Genomic DNA, 21,497 nt, shown 5'->3' with positions numbered 1-21,497 from the left:
TCAGCGCTTGACACAAGTGTTGTGACACCGTAGCTGCAGCATCTGCTGAAATCGCGGTGGTTCGTTCAGCCTCAGACTGCATAGCAGTGATCGCCTATAACCCCAACTCTGGTGAATCACCCTTTGTTGCTTTAGGATCTGCCTTTGCACTTGAAGTTCCTCCTTGCTCTATGGCATATTGCATCACTGCACTTCACATGCCCATACTTTTCTCCACCTCAGTCAGGGCTGGAATTGTTAAGTTATACACACTGAACCAACTGTCAGAGGCTGATGTGTTTCCACTCCCCTTCAGCTTCACTTAATGGCATTTGACTAGCTGTCCTTGGCTACACTTTGTCCCATCTTCTAGAAATATTACTGTGCCCAATACTCTGCCCACCCTTTTGCATGAGGACAGATGAAGAACCACCTTTCCTACTATCTTGGGCTTCATAACTAAGCCAATCACCCACCTTTATGGCATCTGCACAAACTCACTTGCGGTCCTCAAACCATCTTTTGTTCTTAGCATGTTTTTGCTCTGCTCTTTGTATGTTTTTCTGCCTGTTCACCCTCATGGGGCCAGACATCCCTCACCACACTGCTGCCATCTCACATACAGCCCTCCTACCATTCAAGGCCTCAAAAAATGAAACCCCTGTGCTGTAGTATTTTGTGTTGAGATACAACCATATTATGTCCCTAAGTAATGACTCAGTATGATACTCTAGCCAGGTGAAGGTTCCCTGTTATGTGATATTATATTCTTAGTGTGTTATATTATATACTGATGAGTTGTTGCCCTGTACATAGTTCCATTTAGCATTATGCCATAGGAGTGTCAGTACGCCTGGGTTCCTGGGTGGAACTGTTAATGGTTGAAAGGCTGGAGATGGTTCTAGAGAGAGGGATGGTTCAGTGTGAGCAGAGAGATGGTGGAGGCCGGGGACCCCATTTAACCTTGTACCTGATACATTTTTATCATCAATAAATCTGGCTCATCCAAGCTGCTGTGGTCTCCAATTCATTATACTGGCGATGAGTGGCTAGTCTTGGCGTGCCCCCAGACAGCATTTCACTGTCTGGGCCCTGCATGGCTGTTGAATGGTGATGCTTCAGCAGGCGCTGCAACACGAAGTTGATCCATGGTTGTTGCATGCAGCTCAGAGAGCAGCCGAGATCTTGCCCACTGTGTTGTTAGGCTCGGCAAAATGGTGCCGGAATAGGCCACAGCCACAGGGTGAAAAGCTGACTCCAGGGCATATTGAGGTAGAAGGAGCATCTATGTTTCACCCCTTGATGAGGGCCAGTAAAGGTGTAAGAATTTGGCGGCTGCAGTGCTTTGCACCTGATGCATGGAGGCTTGAGGTGAGGAGATGGGGGAGGCCCTCTGTGCAGACCAATAAGGTGTGTGCATTCTGCGAGAACAAAAAAGGTGCATTCATTAGGCCTATCATCAACTTGAAGTCAGGCGCAACATGGAAGTTGCCAGTGTTGGCTACAGGGCTTGTATTTTGAGAGGAGGCACAGTGGCCGCCATATTTGGAACAGGCAAATTGGCCTGTGGACAGTGCCATTGTCAACAAGTAGTGGCCATTTTTTAAACAGGCGGCAGCCGCCATGATTGAGACATGTCACTATCAAAGGATTGACACATGTCATTACAGTGAAGGAGCCATTTAAATGTGAGGCACCTCCTCATTAAGTGTATGGAAGACGTATTGAAGAAGAAAGGGAAACCATATATTAATTTTGTCTTTAATATGGCTCATTTACCTCTGCAATCCTTGGTGAACTCTGGGGAGCCAATTGTATGATGGGAGACTTGGAATGAGGACTTGCAAGCTAGTAGTCATCCACAAGTCCCCCATACCCATAGCATGAATGCCAAAATACACACAGCACAGCCTTTCTTCATATCCAGTAGTATTCTGTCACTCGCCTATGGCTTTTCATGAGCTGCGTAAATGGAAAAAAAGTTTTTGAACATGTTTGCCTCTTGCATATCAGGCAGCACTATAGTGGAGGTCCTCTTTTTGGAAGGTGCCGCTCATGCTGTTGGTCTGAACACATCACCTGAGCATTGCAGGTGGCATAAAGGGACTGACACATGTGTACTGATTACTCCTATGTTTTCTTTACTGTGAGTACTAACCTTATTTTAAGGAGTAAAACTGCCAGGTATGCCGCTCATCTGGATCCTTGAAGATTGGTGGGGGGTGTCTGTCTCCTCCTTCCCCTAGTGAGGAGTGTGGACTGTCTGTTGAATCTCAGACAACTGGAAACACTGGATGGATCACAGACTGTCCTGCTTCTTGTGAAGAACTAGAGTCTGTCCCAGATTCTGGCACAAATAGGGGCTGCAGGTGGCACAGTCCCGGGTGAATCATAGTTCCCAGAAACATGTTCCTGATTTGGTCTTGATGGGTACCTCTTCAATGCCTGTGTAGGTGTGAGTGGGGAGGGGCCCCCTCTTTACTTTCAGGAGTATGGCAGACAGTGCATTGGTTCCGGGAACAAGGCTTTTCATTTTGGGGAAGGTTCTGTTTTCTGCGTGGGTCTATGGAAGCTGGGGTATTCAGAATTTCAGTACAAGTTTTAAGTTTTTCTTTGACCTAGGCCTCCTGAAGACTTGTTATTTTGTCTTTTGGGCATTAATGACTAATCCCTTTTGGTCACAGAAATGGTCATAGATATTCAGCTTTGCGAGGGAGAGGAGGACGACATCATCAGTGAACAGCAGAATTGGGACTTGCTCAGCCGTCCAGGCGGGTGCATCAGTTGGCCTAGAGAGTAATTTGCCAATGATGCCATTAATAAAAAGACAAAACAGGCTAGCGGCTAAAACTCTTCACTGTCTGACAGCTATTGCAATGTTCACTCTCTGGTTTGTGGCCCATCCAGTGAGTAACTGATCACAGCTCCATTCCCCTTAAAGAGTTTTTGGATAGCTTTCAGTATTGTGGGTGGAAGGCCAAAGTCACAGATTACCCTCCACAGTTGGATTCTTGGAATGCTATCAAATGCTGTCCTAAGGTTGACAAAGTTTACAAAAACATTCATGTTCCTTAGGGTCACATATTTCTCTGTTATTAGGTACAGTCTCAGGCACTGGTTAATAGTACTAATATTCTGCTGGAACCCCACCTGCATTTAATTAATGGCCCCCACCTCCAGTATGCATGCCTCCAGGTGAACCTGGATTGCCCTTGCAAACATTGTGCCCCCCTTCATCCTGAAGAGAGATGGGTCTATAGTGGAGGGTAATGCTCTATCCCCCTTCTTCAATATTGGCACAAGGATGTCTTGGGTCCAAGAGGCTGGTACCTTATTTTCTACCAGTACTGCATTACATAGCTTCAGAAAATACAGTGCCAAAACCTCCACTTTATTACAGCACAAGTCTACAGGGACCATATCCGCCCCAGGGGCCTGAACACGTTTTTGGGACCAAAGAGCACCCTTAACCTCTTCCAAAGTGAGGATCACATGATCATCATATGTTTAACCAATACCTGGCACTTCTTTCACTTCTTGCCCACCGCATTGCAGCACTCTGTCCCAACTATTTTCAGGCTACCCTCAGCCACCTCTTCCTCTCTCATCTTTGACTGTCCGCCATCCAGGAATGGTGCACTACCAGTGATCTCTGCCTTAATGCCAGTAAGACTGAGATTCTCCTAATCGGCACACCCGACCCCTCCTTTCCTGTCTCTCTCTGGCCGGCCTCTCTTGGCCCTCTTCCTGCACCCACCTATGAAGCCAAAAACCTTGGGGTTATCTTTGACTCCACACTCTCCATCTCTGACGTCTCTAAGAAGTCAGACTACCAGCTACACCTCCTTAGAGGTATTATTCCTTTCCTCTCCTTCCCCCATAAGCTCACTGTCTCCGGAGCTCAGGTTCTCGCTAGGCCGGACTACTGCAACAGCCTCTTTCTAAATCTTCCTGCCTCTACTCTCCGCCCTCTACAACTTATTCAGAACAGGACTGCGATACTTGCTCCTCAAGCCCAGGGATCGTATCTCTCCAGGACTGAAATCCCTGCACTTGCTCCCAGTGACTGCGAGGATTAAGTTCAAAACCCTCTGCATTGTCCCCAAAGCCTTCTGGGGCCTGGGGCCTCAATACCTTCAATTCTATCTTCCTAAATATCTTCCTTCTCAAGCTCTTCATTCATCAGCCTCCCTGCCTCACTGAAACTTGAGGAGAACCATCTCCGGTTCCGGAAGCACCTCAAAACCTTTCTCTTTGCTTCTGCTTGTTCTCCTCCTCTCCCCTGCTGAACCCCTGGCTGAAACTGCACTTGTTACATGGCCACCCGCTGATCTCTGGCACAGGTCCCCTCCACCAACAGTCGCACTCCTGCACTGCCTCCCCTGCACTCTGGACTGTCTCTGTATCCCTTCAGTCCCTCTACCAGCACTTGATACCGGATGTCTGCACTTACCCTTGCACTTGCCACCAGCTGTCCATACTTACTATGTCATTAGTCTATTATCCCGTGTACTGCACTCTCTCCTCTCCCTCTCCCTTGCACTTTCCCCCTCCCCTCAAATGCACTTGAGCAATATGAATGACACCTGGCCTAGTAGGATCGCTGTTTGTCTTCCCACTGTTCCCCCTCCCTTGCCTCGTCGCGCCTTGAAACACTTGTGTATAGGTGCGTTATAAATGCCATATCATATCATATCATACCTGAGAGGGCTTTTTGGCTGAGTATTCCACCCACTTATGAGGTGGTGGAGGCTGAGGGCCCTGTTTACCCATTTACCTGATGCATCTTTATTATCAATAAATCTGACTTACCCAAGCTGCCGGGGTCTCTACTTCATTATACTGTGGACAATTGGCTGGTGTTGGGGGCCCTCAGACAGAATTCCGCCATCTGAGCCCTGCCACGCTGTTGTTTGGTGATGCTTCTGCAGGAGCAGCTACACAAAGTTGATCTCTGGTTGTTACGTGCAGCTCAGAGAGCAGCCGAGATCTTGCCCCCTGCATTTATTTATTTATTTATTTTAATTCTTATAACGCGCTGCTTGCCCGTAGGCCTCAGGGCTCACAAAAAACACAGACATAGACAGGACAACAAGAAAGAGCAAGCAGGATCAGAAAGGGGTCATAAGGATTACTCCATGTTAAAAAGGTAGGTTCTTATGGCTTTTTTTAAATAGGAGGTAGTAATAGGAGGTAGTTTTTGATTCGTCCTAGCCCTGCCGGCAGAGCATTCCAAAGTAGAGGGCCCTGAACGTCAAGCGTGGTGGCTCCAAATTTTGCGGTCTTAAATCTGGTTGAAGCAAGGACTGTGGCAGAGGATGAACAAAGATTTCTTCCATTGCTCTTGATGTTAATGCGTTCAGACAAGTAGATGGGACTGCTGAAAGAGAGGCATTTATGTGTCGTAGTGAGCATTTTATGTGTAATGCGATGTTTGTCTGGTAGCCAATGAAGCTTCTTCCTGAAGATGGAGATATGGGAGCGACGAGATTGAGTGAAGATGGTCCGCACGTCATTGTTCTGGGCCACTTGTAAGGATTGGATATTTGCGGCAGTAGTACCAGACAATAGGCTATTGCAATAGTCCAGTGTGGAGTTTATCAACACCGTGGATAGAAGAGCACAGTTTTCGGCTGTTAGAAATCTACAGATGTTATTGATTCGCTTATTGATCAGTCCACAGCTAGACCTGATGTAAGAGACATGCAGCTTCATGGATAATTTGTCGTCTAAGACAACTCTCAGAGTTTTTACCTTCCTCTGGACTGTGATGATGTAGCCTGCAATACGGAAGTTGGAGTAATCAGTATCTAGTTTGCTCCGGGTGTTTCGGGAGGATACTATCATTAGTTCGGTTTTATTGTTGTTTAAGGCTAGAGACTTACAAGCCATCCAATCCTGGATGGCTTTGTAGATGTTATTGATGGCCTCAACATCATTTCTGTACTGACCACTAAGCTGTATGACCACCTTTGTGTCATCTGCGTAGTTGGTATACTGAACAACAAGTTTGTTTAAGAGGTCCAGGAGAGGGCGAATGTACAAATTAAAAAGCAGTGACGACAGGCAGGAGCCTTGTGGGACACCACGGGTTTGAGAGATAGGAGTGGAGTGGTGACTCCTTACACAAACCCTAACCATGCGAGGGCCCAGAAAGGAGGCGATCCAGTTAGATGCCATTGAGGAACAATTTGCGACCTCTCCGAGCCTTGTCACTAGTAACCTGTGATCTACCAGATCAAAGACTGCATAGAGGTCAAGAAGCATCAGCAGTGCGGCTTGATTCTTGTCAGCAATGCTCGCCAGTGTGGACTTTAGGTTGAGCATGGCTGTTTCAGTACCATGCCGAGCCCTATAACCTGACTGTCGAGTGCCGATGATCTTGTGTTCTTCAACATGAGCCTGGAGTTGTTTGTAGGCCAGTTTGTCCAGTATCTTCAGTATAAAAGGCACGTTGGTTATTGGCCTATAATTATCCTTGTTGGTGGGGTCTACATTTTCTTTTTTCAGCAAGGGTGTTATCCAAGCTGATTTTAGCACATCTGCTACCACACCTTTGTCAAAAGACAGGTTTATGAACTTGGTGATCCAGGGTACTAGCAAGTAGATTTAAGATCTTGTATGATCTTGTATGACCTTGAGCACTTCCTTTTCAGAATAGTCGGAAAAGGAGAATTGGGGTATTTTATCTTCATTGTTAATGAGGTGCTTAGGATTTTATGTGGGCAGTGGTTGTGTTACGTTGCTAAGGGCTTTATTGATTTTGTCTTTATGAGAGTCAATTTTTCAAAAGAAAAGCTTTGTGGATGTCTTGACACCATTTGGAGTCAGGTTACTGGAAGGTGGAGGCTGGTCCTGAAAATCAGATATGATTTTAAACAGTTCAGCAACATTGGATTTAGCATTTATAATTCTTTTATTGTAATGTGTGGCTTTGGCATTAGTGATACGTTTCTTGTATTCATGGGTGAATTGTTTGTAGGCATCTAGTGTGTTGTTGTTAGGGTCCTTTCTCTAGGATCTTTACAGAGCCCTTTCGTTTTGTCTGGCCCTAACAATGTCATCTGAGAACCAGGTGATTTTTGTAGTTTCAGACTTGATGGATTTCATTTTCATGGGTGCTAGTTCATTCACAGCTTGTTTGATAGAGAGAGTCAAGTGGTTAACTAAGGCAGTGGAGTCTGCTAAATTAGTTATAGGTTGAAGGTTGGATGCTACTAGGGATGAGCATTTAGGAGATGTAATGTTTTTCAAATTACGAGTTAGTTTTTGCAGGCGCAGGTTGGTGTTGTGTTTATGTGGAGGACCTGGTAGTGAGATTTTTGCCTGGATAAGAGAGTGACCAGACCATATACATGGTGTAACCAAGATGTCTGAAATAACAGCATTTTGTGAAATAAGCCAGTCAAGTGTTTTGTCCACTCTTTTGTGTGGGTGTTTTAATCCACTGGGTTAGTCCAATAGTGGTGATTAAGTCCTCTAGACTGAGTCCTATTTTGTCAAGATGGTCATTGGCCCAGTAGTTAAGATCGTCCATGATTTTACTTTGACCGATTTGTGTTATGAGATCAATGAGTTGTTCTTCGAAAAGGGGCATGTCCTTGGGTGGCCGATAGACGGTGAGTACATTAAGAGAAGTATAAGAGGACGTCTTAATTTTTACCCACAAAGATTCACAACCATCAGGTGAATTGTGTGGTAGTACATGACAATTTAGGCTGGATTTTCACATAAGTGCCACTCCGCCACCTTTTCCCCGAGAGCAATCTGCTCTAAAGAGAGTGTATTCATCTGGGGTTGAAAGAGTTGCTTGAGTAGGCAAGTTGGAATTGAGCCATGTTTCAGTAATACCGAAAAAGTCAGGGTTGCAATCATTGAGAAAGTCTGCAATTTCGACGCCATGTTTGTAGAGAATTGAGTGTTAAGCAAGGAAAGTGACAGTACTAACAAAGGCGCAATGTTAGAAGCAGTTTCACTAGTAGCGTGCAGTGTTTTGTCTAGGCACATAGTTAAGTACAGTACACACCTCTCAGTAAGTCCACTGAAAATGTGTTAAAAGAGTAGGACTTACTAGTGAAGTCGTTTGTCGCACAGTCAAAGTTTAAGGAGAGCGCAGGAGCCTAGCAGAGAGTAGGAGCCAGTGACCTGGCGAGCTGCGGCGATGCCCGGTGAATACTGGCACGTCCCAGAGGTGCTGGCGCTGAAGCGCCTGGACTTCCAAAATGTACCTAGTGATTCTGGGAAATGTAGTCTAGCAGGACTGCACCACAGGCTGGGAAATGTAGTCTAACAGGGCTACAGCACAGGCACACTATGCACAAGTACAAACACCCATAATAGCAGCCGCACGTGAGAGTTCTTTGCTCTCTGACAAGCACACCACAGTAGGCAAAGAAAACAGCACTAGCAGCGTTCAGTACAAATTCAGTACAAAAGGTAAATTTAGAGGCAAGCACTTCATGGTTGGTTAGGATCACGTGTCAGCTGTCTGACAAATGCTGCCTTCGGGAAAAGCCCTTGTTACCTGTAAGAGAAGCATTGTGAGGCCTGGCAAAAATGGTGCTAGGAGAGGCTACAGCCATGTGGTGAGAAGCTGACTCCAGGGCATACTGAAAGAGAAGGAGAATTTCGCTCCTTGATGAGGGCCAGGAAATGTGTAAGAATCCTACGCCTGCCGTGCTCTGCACACGGCACCTGGAGGCTTAAGGTGTGAAGTTGAGGGAGGGCTTCTGTGCAGACCAATAAGGTGCGTGCATTCTGCGAGAATGAAAAAGGCACATACATTTGGCCAATCGGCCATCTTGAAGTCAGGCGCAATGTGGACATTGCCATTGTTGGTTACTGGACATCCATTTTGAGAGGAGGCACGGTGGCCACCATATTTGAAACAGACAAATTTGTCTATGTATAGTGCCATTGCCCCAAGTAGTGGCCATTTTTGGAACAGACAGCAGTGGCTATCATTGAGACAGGCCACCATCAAAGGATTGGCGCATGTTATTACAGTCAAGGAGCCATTTAAATGTAAGGCACCCCCCTAGTGGTGCTTTAATAAAGTGTATGGAAGAAGTGTTGAAAAAGAAAGAGAAACCATATATTCATTTTTGTTTTTAATATGGCTCACTAACCTCTGCAATTCTTGGCAAACCTTGGGGAGCCAATTGTATGATGGGAGACTTGGAAGGAGGACCTCCAGGATTACATGTTGGCCCCTCAGAAACAACGATGAACTCTACCCAGGTTTACCAGGATGATCTTTATGAAATATATATAAGAGCCTTGAAGCGTTCACATCTTTAGCCTTTACCCATGACCGATCTTCAGGCCCATAACCCTTCCAGTGAACCAGGTACTCCACAGTACTTCTTGACTGGTGAGAGTACAGTATGTGGCTGATTTCATAAACTCAACTGGCACCCACAGCCGGAGGTTTAGGATTGGACCTTGCTGGATACAGGAGAGATTGTTTCACAGGTCTTAGTAAAGAAGTATGAAATACAGGGTATATTGTATAGGTATCAGGTATTGAAAGACATAGAGCAACCCGATTGATCACTTTCTTCACTGGGAATGGTCCTATGTATCTTTTTTTGTTTACTGATACAAGAAGGTATGTGGATATTATGAGTGTACAGCCAGACCATGTCCCCTATGTAGTATGAGGGTCAGGTCTTTGTCTTCTATAAGCACATCTTTTTTACCTTGTTCTGAGCTTGTAGCAATTGATGTCAGGGTTTTCTCAGACCTTCTTGTAGGTTTTGTATGAATGTTGTAACTATGGGAACTTGACTGCTTGGACAAAATTATTCTGGTCTGTATTTCGGATGGAAACATGAAAAGGTGCATCCTTTATGAAGGAACGGACTGAGTCATTGTAGGGAAATTCTACAAGCGGTAATAAAGACACCCAATCACCAGTGCCGTCCATAATACAACACTGTAGATACTGATCCAAGATCTGATAGCTCTTTCTGTCTGTCCATCACTTTGAGGATAATATGCTGACGTGAATTGCAGTTCTGTTGCCAGAAGTGTTTTTATGGTTTTTCAAAATATGAAAACAAACTGAGAACCTCTATCGGAGATAATGATCCTAGGAATGCTGTGTAGCCTAAATATTTGTTGAACTAAAGTTAGTGCCAAATGAGGAGCAGTCAGGACTTTAAGGAGTATTATAAAATGCCCCATCTTAGTGAAGGAGTCTACTACTGTGACAATAGTTGCTTTTCCTTTAACTACAAGGAGGCCGGTAATGAAATCCAATGTGCATGCATGCCATGGTCCATCAGGTATGGGATGCAATAGTCCTAAAGGTTTTCCACAAAGTGTTTTGGCTATAGCACAAACGGTGCAACCATTGATGTAGTCTTTGACATCTTTCCTCAATGTTTTCCACCAAACATGTTTTTCCAATGTTATTTGTGTCTTGTGCATGCCAAAATGACTTGCTCCTGGGGCATCATGACACCATTCGAGAGCACAGAGCTGGCTTTCTTTGGTGGGTAACCATAGCTGTTGATCCCTATACAATAATCCTCCTTTCTCATGATGTGTGGGGGATTGGTCCACAAAGACCATATGACCATCTGCTGTATACAATTCTTGAAGAGTATCGTCCAGTGAGGGTTTGTTTGATCGAATTGCTGCAATTATTTTGTACAGTGCAATGAAACATACATTATAAGGCATCTATCTGCCTCTTTGTTTAAATGTCCTGGTTTATAGGTAACTGTAAAGTCAAAACGGGCAAAGAAGTGAATCCAATGGTTTTGCTGTTGATTCATTGCTTTAACAGTCTTAAGAATCTCCAAATTACGATGGTCTGTTATGGTCTGTTATGGTCTGTTATGACAGTGATGGGGTTTCGAGCCCCCTTCAGAAGGTGACGCCAGTTCACAAAAGCATCTTTGAGTGCCGACAATTCCTTAAAAAAAATACTGTAACTGCACTCAGCAGGTGTTAAAGTGTGTGAATGGTAAGTGTGATGCAGGAAATGCATCGGAGGGAAAGGGCCTCCGTACCCGTGTCCTTTATGCCTTTATCATGTATGTTCTGTCCTGTTTTCCACACAGGAGTTCATGTGTTGACCCTTGGGAAACCCTTATGGCACCCATGGGTGGGGTTACAACCTTGTGCGCCTAGTGTATGTTTTTGGGCACCTGTGTGTGACCCACAGAGCAGGGTATGGGCTGGTGGTAGCTCCCTTCTGAATTTGACAGCTTCTCTTTGTATCCTCCATTTTGGGATACCAGGCCCTGCCATTGGAATCAGTTGATTCCTGTTAGGAGACAAGATGGCACCTTTGGCCTCTTTCTTTCTATTGCCTGTTACCTTGTTTTCCCAAAGTCCCAGGAAGCCCTGACTCTGTCCCTTCCCCCTGACTGGCTGTTGGGTGGAAGTTCCATATATGGTGTTGTGGGGAAGTCAAGGCCAGACTGGCTGGATCCTTCCCAGAGACTGTCTTTTGTGGGTACACCCTTAGAGTGGGGCCTGGGTGAATGGAGTGTGTGACCAATATGCACTTCTTGTTATTGGTGTCTGGTTTAAGGTATGTGACACAAAGACTGAGCCAGCACTGCCCGAAACTGGTATGAATGCAGTGTGGAGTGCTGAATGGCTGGGTACTTGTCCCAATACACATGCCTTGTTATGGGTGTCTGGAGGAAGGAGAATGGCCTGAATGCACTGTGAGCCTGATTGGCTTCCTGCCTTTATGAATGCCCTTCTGAATGATTGGTTGCCTGAGTGTGACCCGGCAGAGTGAATGAGAGACCAAAACAGTATTTCTGGGGACCTCTCAGTGATCGAAATCATTCAGAAGCTGAAGTCGAAACTGAGGCTTAATCTCGATGTTATGACACAAGGGCTCAGTATAGTAGTGGTGGCTTGACACGCCATGATGCAATTTAGGCTTTCTGACAATATACCCCTCAAGAGTACAAAAGGACAGATTGAGGTGAGTATTGCCCGAAAATATGGTACACCTTGGTACTCCAAGAGCTGGCTGCAAGAAAAATTAACCAGATATTAACATGTGGGTTAAGGCAATGGACTCTCCAAAGCAAGATACTGAACTGATACTCACAAACAAGAAAATCAGACTGGGACTGAATAGTTCCAAATTAGATTGGTGAGTACCTTGAAAACAAGGAAAAGTAACTGTTATCAGGAGTACAGAAATAGCAAGATAGTAAGAAACTAATAGTCTTGTGCTTACCAAATTAGTGACCTGGATAGGTATTGCAGGAGAGTTGGAAATGGAGTGGCAGTCCTGGAAACACAATTGTTTTCCTATACCGGCCGCACGAGGACGCCTAAAGAGTTAATTGATCTGGGCGCCGTCTCGCTGGTATCCTTTGATCCTTGCGCTGATGCATCAATGTCCTTTGGTCCTTGTGCCGATGCGCAAAAGTCCTGAATGTTCCAAAAGTGTCTTTGACAGTTTCAGAAAGAAGATATGACACAGGTAAGACTCAAGAGATGAGATGTATGCAGTCAGTGGGTTTTCTGATTGTATTGATGAGCAGGTAAGACTTGTTAAATGAGATAACTGCAGTTCGTGGACGTTCCAGGTCTGGTATGAGCAGGTAAGACTTGAGAGATTAGACGAATGCAGTCCGTGGCCGTTCCGGGTCTGGTATGAGCAGGTAAGACTTGAGGGATTAGACGATTGCAGTCCGTGGGCGTTCCGGGTCTGGTATGAGCAGGTAAAACTTGAGGGATTAGAGGAATGCAGTCCGTGGATGTTCCGGGTCTGGTATGAGCAGGTAAGACGATAGGGATTAGACGAGTGCAGTCCATGGACATTGCGGGTCAGGTTTGAGCAGGTAAGACTTGGGAGCAATGACAAGAAGGAAGCAAGGAAGGTCAGAAGGCGGGCCGGGGATTCAAGGAGCCAAGAAGACAAGGTACAACGTACGTAGCTTTAAAAACAGACAAATTCAGAAGCGCCGTCGGGGGCGCGGCTTAAATACTGGTCACCTGACCATACGCACAGGACGGCGCCGTAGGCCTGAGTACCTATGCGAATACCATGGCCGCCAGCGTTTCCATTGCAACCCATAGCGTTCTGTAAAAGGACGCACCAGAAACGATGCAGCGCGGTTCTGAGGCTTAGCAGACCACCTCGATTTGGAACCAAAAAGGTTTGCTCCCCTGGGGTTACTAGGTAGTTTGTTATTGAGTGAGCTCCGTCTATGTTTATCCAATGAGGCATTCAATGGAACCCTGACACTCGAAAGCCAAGCCCGAAGAAGAAGGTTGACTGCTGTTACCGCAATCCAAAAGCTGCCGTGCCATCGAAACTGATCCAATAGAGGACGTAGCTAGGAGACCTCTTCCCGAGCTACGAGGTACCATCGTGCACCGCTAGCCTTTGCCGAAGCACCCTGGAAGTCAGCCTTCGAAAGACTGTCAACCGGAGATGGGGCCCGCTGAGGAAAACGAAGAGAAGCACCAGACAGCCGTCCACCGTCATCGACCCGGGTGCGCAGGTTTGCTATAACCACTGGAGGCCCGTCGAAGCTGTGTTGTCCAGAAGTGGGAACCGCTTGATGCCGAGCCGCCGACGAGTGGAGCCGCAATGCTGCATTGATTAAGACACTTTGAACTCAAGGACGCTCTTGCCAGCACCGCCTACTGCTTTGTCCCACCGGAGAAGGTCAAGGCCGCTGACGCGCCGAGGAGCATCCACCTTGGGTTTCGCTGCCGCCCGAAGATTGCAGAGATGCTGACAACCCGATGCCCATGCTGGGCCAAAGTTCTTAAGTGACTCTTTGTGGCAACGAACTACAATCGTCGAGGTGCACCGCACGCCTCCTCTTCGCAGGACATCCATGACCGATCGTCAACGAGCAACGCCAGGACCGAAGCTGCTGCCTCAATGCGGATGTTCACCATTTCTTCCAGGGATCTCAACGATCCGTGGCTCCTGCCTTAAAGGGAGCAGCTCAAGAAGGATCCGTCGACGACCTGGCGTTTCCAGGTACATTGGTGTGGTGAATTATTTAGAAGGAAATAAGACTCATGTTGAACAATATATGGACTGGGCTTGTATTATATCTTTATTTACAGGTTGCCCAGGTGGGGGGATCCTCATACAGAACTGTGCCTAGTTGTAGTGGCCCAGTATTCTGTCTATTGCTTTAACCAACCTGTTTTCCTTCTATGTCTATTGTTGGTTCACTTTATTAACTGGTTTGTATGACATTTGAACTGAGTACAATTGATGCATTTTAATGGAATCTAAGAAGTGATAGTGGTACCACATAGAAACTGTATATATTTACCATTTTAGATTAACTGGAGCACAAAGTCTATTTTTGTTATTGTGTACCTAACTTGAGCCTATTTATATAAAGAACTGTGTTTTCACTAACACAGTGTGTGGACATTCCTTTGTGGTTGCTTGCGGACTACACTGTACTTAAGAACCAGCCTGCATCACCTCCTGAGAGCTTAAGCATTGATTGATCGACCTTTGTTACCCATATAGAGAGCAGGAGTGCAGATACCCCATCCAGTCTTTACAGTAAGCAATTGAAATTGTGAGTCAAGTCGAAAGGTCTTTCTGTAAGAAGAGTGCTCGTAAGGCTTTATTTCAGGCATTAGTTTCCATGATGTAGAGTTGATCAGGTTCCGGTAACCTCAGAATAGGGGCTGATGTAAACAACTCCTTCATGTTTTGTAAGACTTGTTGGGTGGACAATGTCCTGAAGAATGGTTTCCTTTCTTCAATGGTACCATCAATGGGAGTACCAAGGTGAAGTACTTAGGAATAAACCTCTATAAACATTGGTGAACCCCAAGAACCTCTAAAGAGCTTTGACAGTACCATGTTCAGGCCAGTGCAATAGTGCTTGGATTTTCTAGGGATCCATCTCCACCCCTTTTAGGTGACAAAATATAATCGAGATATGCAATACTATCTTGATGAATATTGCATTTTGACAATTTGGCATACAGGCAGTGTTCTAGAAGTCTGTTTAGGACATCTTGGACATGTGATACATGTTCTGTGTAAGATTTTGAATACACCAGGATATCATCCAAATATATTACACATATACATCTAGGATGTCTTTGAATATGTTATTTAGAAGGTGTTGGAATGATGCTGGGGCATTACAAAGCCCAAAATGCATCACCAAATACTCGTAGTGTCCATAGCGAATACGGAAGCCCATCTTCCATTCATCATCGGGAAATATCCGTACCAAATTATAAGCACCCATTAAATCCAATTTAGTGTAGATACAGTTGTTACCAGCTTGATCTAAGAGACTCTGAATCAATGGCAACAGATACCAGTTTTTATTTGTGATGGAATTCATTTGACAGTAATCCACACATGGCCTAACCTCTGCATCCTCTTTCTTGCGGAAAACAAATATTGGTGCTCCTGCTGTGAATGTGGTATGTCGGATAAAACCTTTCTTGGGGTTTTCATCAATGTAGTCCTTGAGAACTTGATTTGGTTGATTTTTCTGATAATGCATATGTGCATCTGTAAGGAATCTCAGCTCCCAGACCCTGTTATATCCTGCAATGATAAGGGCGGTGGGGAGGCAATTTGCCTGCTTCAATGACATCAAACACTATGGAATAAACGCTATATTCAGGAGGAATGATATGTTCCAGGTCACTCATTATGAAGATTTTCAGAGAGGTCGGAAATCTATGTCAACTCAAGGTTTGTATCAAATGCATGGGTTCAGATAATGATCCCATGTTCATCACAAACAGAATTCTAGGGTATGTTCTTTACAATCGATAAGAGAGTGTTTATGTTGAAGCCAAGGAATACCTAAAATCATTTGGAAATAAGGTACAGAGATAGCATCAAACAAAGAGTTTCCCAGTAAATTGGTTCACATGACGTAACCAGGGGTATAGTTTGTTGTGAGACTGGACCAGAGATCAAAGGAGATCTTGTCTACTGGTTCCCCCACAGATATATTACATAAAGGTATCTTGAATAGACGAGTACAAGAAAGATAAATAAATGTGCCTGTGGCACCGCTGATAGGGCATGGATGATTTTCTTTGGGAGTTCCTGGATTGTACCTGTACTACCAAGCATAAATAAGGAGCTTGTGTTACATAGGGACACTTTAGGTGAACTCTTTTGGGACTTCCGTTGACCTAACAATCAAGACCATGTCCCCTTATGTAGGGACCTCATTTCATACAGAATCCGACTAGATGTCCTATTTCACCACTATAAAAACACTGATTCATCTTACAACGTCCCCCTTTTTCTTTCAGGCTTAAGGGAACTCAGGTTCCACCGAGTTGCATAGGTTCAGCATGTTGTGCTGGGTCCCTGTTCTAATCGAGGGGTACTTCGTCGGTAATCAGAGTATCATCTTTCTCCCTTCTGTTCTCCCATCCTCTGGTCGTTTCGTAAAACAAGAGGCATGTATTGGGAAATAGAGTTAGGAGGGGCCACCACTTGGCTTCCGGCATCTTTTAAGTCATCCTTGAGACCCCAATAGAATAAGGTCCTCTGCACAACTTCAGATCGGAAGGTCTGGGATGCTTAACTTCTTAAATGGGCAATTTACAATATTACGTCTCTATTCCCTTTTCTGAGCTCTGATTTAATTACGTAGGGTTTGAGAGGCATATTGGCAGTCGAACACATTTATAAATGCTTCTGAAATGTTTTCATAATTAGGCAGAATGGGATCGTTGTTATCCACAACGGGAGTAGCCCATTCCAGAGCCGTTCTGTGGGGTTTTAGGAGAACAAAGGCTAGTTTGGCTTGATCTGATCCATATAACGCAGGTCTGTTGAGCTAATGTATTTTACCTTGAGTACAAAAAGCTCTGATTTCAATGGGAATCTCCACCATACTTCATAGGCATGGGTGGTGTTGGACTATTAGGACTCATTACTAGATTGGTCAATACTGCTGGGGTTAACACAGGTTGTCCTTCTCCTCTCATTCCAGGTACACTGGAACTCTCGGCTGTGGCATCTGCTACCATCCCCCAGGGGTGACCCACACCAGGGACTTTACTAGTAAACTACTGTACCTTTCCTTGCAGCACTGTCATGGGTTGATACAATACAACATTTTCTTGACGAGTTATAGAAGCATGGCTTGCAACGAATAGATCTTTAATTAAATCTTCCATGGCTCGGAAGATATGAAAATGGTCTCGCAATCTGTCACACGACTTGACTGGCGATGAATCCTTAGGAGCCATGAAGTAACGTCAATAAATGCCAACAAATTACCAACAAACTACCACCAGTTAATATCACATAGGAAGCCTGCGGGAGAAACGGCGCAGGTGTTTGCCGAGGACCCTGGAGCTTGGGTGTCTGTCCTTGATGTCAGCTTTTTGGCCCCGCCCCCCTGTGGGTGTATGCTCCCGCCTGGGTGTTCACGTCCAGCCGGAGCGGAGCACCCAACACCCTGCATAAGGTCCGACGCTGAAGTCCACAGCCCATAGAATTGGGTGCACGAGGTGAGGCAAGATTCTCTTTTTCTTTCGGATTTTGATCCCCAATGCCTCCCTTATTGCAAGATGGTTGGCTTTCCAGTGGGTGCTGCTTTTGGAGTCTTTGGTGTCACGGAAGGGGGGCCCTGTCATCCTGTTTTACTCCCCTCTACCTTTCCAAATGTACCCTTTTATCAAACATACAAGGCCCTCCGGCCCCAGTGCACCACCGAAAACTGATCATGGGCAGAAGACTGAGGGGTCATGCCACACAAGGCACCAGGCGTCATGGAGGGAACTGAAGCTTGAACTGGGAGTTTAAACGTGAATGGAGCACCAGCCCAACCATTTATGCCCATCGGTCGTGACCAAAGGGGAGATTTCGCAGAACCCACATCCATGCTGCCCTTCACCCTGTTACTCTGCATTTACAAACCTGAGCTCTACTATGGTTCTCCGGGATCACAAGTGGTTTTGTTATGACTCTTCTCTTTATTCCCGTCCAGACAAGCCCGTTTTGGATGACCATGTGCCCTCCATTAACCTTTTAACCCCTGGAGGGTGTCTTGACTGTGTGGCTACCACCGTTCTTCTGGATACCCTTGCCAATGGCTGTGAGAGGATTTCATTGGGCATTTCCAAGCTGACTGGAGGGCACACTTAATTGGCCCCACCTTTGGTCTCATCCCCGGGGCTGGAACCTCCTCATCCACCCTTTGGTCTGAACCCTGTTATAAGAGTCCTGCAGTGGTCACTGGTTCTCCCAGAAGCCCAACCACTTTTTTCTTCTGTTCCCCTTGCTCCTGATCTCAGGGTTGTGGGCCAAGACGGTTTGGGCGAGGGTGAGAAATGTAGCCCCCCGCCCTGCAATGGGAGCGAGTCCACATCTGATGAACATTTTGGAACATGATTAGTTATTTTCCGGCTTCTGCATATGTTAGGTTTGTTTGTCATTTACTTGTTGTGTAGCATATTGTACTAAAGGTAGCACACAACTAAATGACGTCTAAAGCTGTAGTTACAGACTAATACCAACTAAACAAGGAAATGCGTTTAAATGAAAAGCTCCATAAAGTTGAAAACACATTCTGTTGACAGCTATTGCTAGGGGAGAAGACTGCAGTATGAAGGCTGTACTTAGTGAACACCGGAGAGCTGCTGTGCTGTTGTGAGGCAGCCCGTTGCCCCAACCAGATGGGATTTTAACCCGTGGCAGCATTGTGTTTGTAGTTTCTTTTGTAGTGACAGAAGGGGGAGGCGGACTAAGCCTGCCCCTCGAGCCAGTCGGGCGTGCCCTCTGTGTTTCCCTGAAAGTTGATCCAAAGGCGAGCGGGAACAGTTAGTTTTATGCTGTCTGGAGGTGAAGGGTGCGAGCAAACCAGACTGTGGAGCTGGACTCGCCTACTGTAATTAACTGTGAGCATTTATTTTCCCATATCCCAAATGTTTGTTGGCTGTTCCTTTCTGTTATTGCTTGTGGGTATTTGATCAGCTGCAGTTTACTGCACCTCCTGTCCTCACGTTATAGTATGGGCAAGGGTGTAGCTCTGTGGCCCTGTATTATTGTGATTGCAGAATTCCCGTTTGGTTGTTTCTAATGCTGTCACATGCCACCTCAACTGATGACAGGAGGCTGTCACAACTGTTTGGATTTTACTCCCATTGTCCGACCTGAGTTCGTTTGGCTCTAACATTACTGTGCTGCTAGTACAGGTTCTCACAGGAGTGAGATAATCGGCATGTCAGCGTTGAACTATGTCTCTGGTAGGTGTTCCTATTTGAAGTGGGATTTTTGATCTTTCATTTTCTCTCCCAATCGAAGTGTATTGGGTAATTATTTGCTCATCCCTTCCGTCTTGCTGCTTTTAAAGTGGAAGGTTCTGGACAAACTATTTTCTTTACTTTGCATGAAATGCTGTATTTTAAATAGATTGTGCTGCTGTTTTTTCCCTTTTTTATTTGTCCCGTGTTTGGCACCTATTAGCATATTATGCTTGTTGGATAGGGGGCAGGAGGGATTTTTACTGTTGCCTTCAATATATTATTGTATTCCTGTGTGTAATCGATAGGGATGACTTGTTGTCCCAATCGTTACCCCTATCAATCACATCATGTCTAAAAGGAAAGCTCCTACCTAGATTTCACCTAGCAATAGACAGAAAAATCTATTTAAAATCGTTGAGCTATTAACGAGGATAATGCTTTAATTTCTGAGTTCAAGGACGTTGTTGGCCTAGGTAAGCAAGGCAGCCAATGTAATAAGGAGTCCAGTAGGAAGATTCAAAAGGATAAGAATGAGAGGAATGAGAGTAAAAGTCATACAGTCAGTGCAGCATCATATGGCTCAATCCTGGGGCCAGACACTGGTATAGAACCAGCCGAGGAACAGCAGGTTCGCGCAAAGGCAGCTATTATTGGCAATAGCTCTCTGGCTATTATCAAAGTCCCATGGGTGAGATCCTACAAGGATCCCATACCAGTCTATGAAGTTAAGAAGATCATAGGAGGGAGGGAATTATAACATCCCGCTATGATACTTGGGAATCTCAATGCCTATACTAGTGATGCTATTGAAAGTCATCAACAGCCACGCGATATTGGCTCTTGCAGTGCTTCCATATCCGATAATAGCGATGGGTGTTCTGTTGGAACTGATATTATTACAAAATGTTAACGTCCCAGAAGAACTGTCTGTCTTTGAGTCGTCCATTCATTTAGCTAAGTGATTTTCCCTTTTGGCTAACCTTGCTACACCAGGGTGTGACAGCGTAAAGAAAAGGAAAAAACAATCTTTGAGTACCTTTTTTTAAAAAGATTGAAATCTTTTTATCTAAATCAGAAAGCAAACAGGGCATATGATCAATAATACAGATGTTTTGAGGCACAATGATGATATGAGACTCATATAAATAAGAAAAAAGTTACAATATATGAAGGCCACATATGGAGATGAAGACAATGTATATCGAATCTAGAATTTTGAATAATTATATAAGCATGACAAACAATAAAACAAAAACATCAAATAAAGAAAACAAACATGTTCAAACTTTGCAGAGAAATGATGACCAGGAGTATACATTATTTATCAGTTGAGGCCTACACTATCTAAGAATCATAGAAAAAACTGCCACTTCAACTTGTGCTTTTGTAGTAGAGAAGGGGAGGAAGCATTGTATCATTCCAACCTATGGGTGTTACAAATGGATTTCCACCACAATCTATAATGAAGGTAATTTAAATTCTTCCAATTAGATGTTGTAGTTTGAATTGCCACTAAAATAAGAATGTCAAACAAGTAACAAACATTCTATCCAAAACATGTTGTAGCATTACACTGACCAGAAAAATAGGAATTTAATACAAACATGTTCATGCAGGTTGACAATAATCTTGAATGTGTTCCACACGCTTTTCCAAAATGATTTAACATTATCACATTCAACAAACGTATGTTTAAAAGAGCCCTGAGCATGAAGGTAACTCCAACAACTTTCACTCTATGCACCTCCACATTTGAAGAGGAAAATAGGAGTGATGACAGTTCTATGATGAAAGAAGTATAAAGTTTGAAGTAGGCCTGCTGACGTGGTAACTTTAGAGATATTCTTCCACACAAGAGGCCAATGTAGTTGGCTATCGAATAGAGTGCAATACTGCTGCCAAGCGACAAGACATTCACAGTTTTCAAGGAACCTACCTCTGAAAGATCTTTATAGAATAGGGAGGCATTCATATTCAGATTTTGGCCATGTATTAGTCTTTCCAGCTATAGCTTTACATATTAATGGTTCGTAGTTTTCCATAATTGCATCAATAATAGTCAAATATTGCTGCATATATGAGACCGGCTTCTGGAATTTAGCAGCAAGTTCATTAAAGGTGATTGGAGCTCCTTGTACGCATAGCTGATCAAGATTCTTAATGTTCAGAGAGAGCCATGGTTTCCAAAAAATAAATCTTTTATTAACTTTTATTAATGAATTAAACCAAATGTATTGTGAGATGAACTGAGACGATTTTAAAATGGAGGGAAACATGTAGGTTCTAAGATAACGGGCCAATAA

Source organism: Ambystoma mexicanum, chromosome 6p, assembly GCF_040938575.1.
Source record: "Ambystoma mexicanum isolate Mex_15411 chromosome 6p, UKY_AmexF1_1, whole genome shotgun sequence".
Lineage (NCBI taxonomy): Eukaryota > Metazoa > Chordata > Amphibia > Caudata > Ambystomatidae > Ambystoma > Ambystoma mexicanum.
Note: the sequence above shows the minus strand (reverse complement) of the source record.